Source organism: Arachis duranensis, chromosome 9 (genome assembly GCF_000817695.3).
Source record: "Arachis duranensis cultivar V14167 chromosome 9, aradu.V14167.gnm2.J7QH, whole genome shotgun sequence".
Taxonomy (NCBI): domain Eukaryota; kingdom Viridiplantae; phylum Streptophyta; class Magnoliopsida; order Fabales; family Fabaceae; genus Arachis; species Arachis duranensis.
The window spans coordinates 61,710,039-61,712,780 of record NC_029780.3 but is presented as its reverse complement, the minus strand read 5'-3'; positions in this window follow the sequence as shown (position 1 = coordinate 61,712,780).

The window sequence follows — 2,742 nt, the reverse complement described above, 5'->3', positions numbered from 1 at the left end:
AATTAAACTAGCAACAGAATTTAAACTACTTCTAAGAAAAGCAATTAAATCAACAAGGATAAAGTGTTGGGGTGCCTCCCAACTAGCGCTTCTTTATTGTCATTAGCTTGACATTCTTTCATCTTTAGCTGAGCTTGTAGCTCACTCTCTGCTCCTCCAAGGAGCCTCCCAAGTAGTGTTTGAGTCTATGGCCATTGACAGAAAAGGTTCTCTGAGTCTTGTCCTCCATGAGCTCCACATGACCATAGGGAAACACTTTGAGTATGGTGAAAGGTCCTGACCATCGAGACTTAAGTTTTCCAGGGAATAACTTGAGTCTTGAGTTGTAGAGTAACACCTTCTGTCCTTCAGTGAACTTTCGTCTTGCTATCTTTTGGTCATGCCACCTTTTTGTGTTCTCTTTGTAGATTTTTGCATTCTCATATGCTTGATTTCTAAACTCTTTCAGCTCATTGAGTTGCATTAATCTTTTTTCTCCAGCAGCTTGCTCATCATAGTTTAACATTTTTAGAGCCCAAAATGCTCTATGCTCAAGTTCAACTGGTAAGTGACAAGCCTTTCCATATACCAATTGGTATGGAGACATCCCAATGGGAGTCTTATAGGCTGTTTTGTAGGCCCACAGTACGTCATCCAGCTTCTTAGACCAGTCCTTTACTGAGCTTCTAACAGTTTTTTCAAGGATTCGTTTTAGCTCTCTGTTGGAGATTTCAGCTTGTCCGTTAGGTCTGTGGGTGGTATGGAGTTGCCACTTTGTGCTTTACTCCATATCTGAGAAGGAATGTCTCGAGTTGTTTGTTGCAGAAGTGTGTCCCTTCATCACTAATGAGAGCTCTGGGAACTCCAAATCTACTAAAGATATTCCTTCTCAAGAAGCTTATCACAACTTTGTTGTCATTTGTTGCAGTGGCTATGGCTTCTACCCACCTTGAGACATAATCAACAGCCACCAATATGTAGCTATTTGAGTAGGAAGTTGGGAAGGGTCCCATGAAATTAATCCCCCATACATCAAATAGCTCCAGCTCTAGTATGTATTATTGTGGCATCTCATTCCTCTTGGTTAGATTACCAGCTCTTTGACATTCATCACACCTTGACACCATTTCCTTGGCATCCTTAAACATTGTTGGCCAGTAAAATCTGGATTGAAACACTTTTGCTGTTGTCCTTTCTCCACTGAAGTGACCTCCATATGCTGACCCATGGCACTGCCATAACACTTTCTGCCCTTCTTCATGGGATATACACCTTCTTAGGACTCCATCAGCACACTTTTTGAACAAATAGGGGTCATCCCAGATGTAGTGTTTGGCATCCTTGATTAGCTTCCTCCTCATGTGCTTATTAATGTTAGTTGGTAGCTCCCCAATAGCCTTGAAGTTAGCTATGTCTGCAAACCAAGGGGCTACTCAAATCATCATCAATTGTTCATCAGGAAAGCTTTCATTTACTGCTACTTGCTGTATTTCTTCTTCTTGTGGGATCCTTGAGAGGTGGTTAGCTACCTTGTTCTCTGCTCCACTCTTATCTTTAATCTCAATATCAAATTCTTGGAGCAGCAGGATCCACCTTATTAGTCTGGGCTTATATTCTTGTTTGGTAAGCAAGTATTTGAGTGCTGCATGATCAGTGAACACAAATACTTTTGAGCCAATGAGATATGATCTAAACTTATCAAAAGCAAAAACTATGGCTAAAAGTTCTTTCTCTGTAGTGGTATAGTTCCTTTGATTCTCATTAAGGACCTTGATATCATAGTAAATAACATGTACTAGCTTGTCTTTCCTCTGTCCTAGAATAGCACCAGCGTGTCCCAAAAAGCTTCTGATTGCTTTGACATTGCAAGGTGGAGGTAATTTTTCAATTACTTCCACTTTTGCCTTGTATACTTCTATGCCATCTTTTGAAATCTTGTGACCAAGAACCACCCCTTCAGTCACCATAAAATGGCACTTCTCCCAGTTTAAAACCAGGTTGGTTTCTTGACACCTTTTTAGTACAAGAGCAAGATGGTATAGGCAATCAGAATATGAGTTTCCAAATACAGAGAAGTCATCCATAAATACTTCTATGAACTTTTCAATCATATCCGAAAAAATGGAGAGCATGCACCTTTGGAATGTTGCAGGTGCATTGCACAATCCAAAGGGCATTCTCCTATAAGCAAAGACACCATATGGATAAGTAAATGAAGTTTTTTCCTGATCTTTGGGGTCTACAACAATTTGATTGTAGCCCAAATATCCATCCAGGAAGCAATAATACTCATGTCCTGCCAATCTTTCAAGCATCTGGTCCATGAAGGGTAGGGGAAAGTGATCCTTCCGGATGGCTTCATTAAGTTTCCGGTAGTCAATGCACATACGTCATCTGGTCACTGTCCTTGTGGGTATCAATTCATTCTTCTCATTTGCCACAACAGTGATCCCTCCCTTCTTAGGGATTACTTGCACCGGGCTTATCCAAGGGCTATCTGAGATGGGGTAGATCACCCCTACTTGTCACAATTTCAACACTTCTTTCTGAACCACTTCATTCATAGTTGGGTTCAGCCTCCTTTGTTGTTGTCTTGAGGGTTTGGCATCCTCTTCAAGTAAGATTTTATGCATACACATTGAAAGAATAATCCCCTTTAAATCTGTAAGTGTCCAGCCTATGGCATCCTTATGTTGTCTCAGCACTTGAATAAGTTCCTCTTCTTGTTCCTTACTCAGACTTGAATTTATGATTACTGGGTGA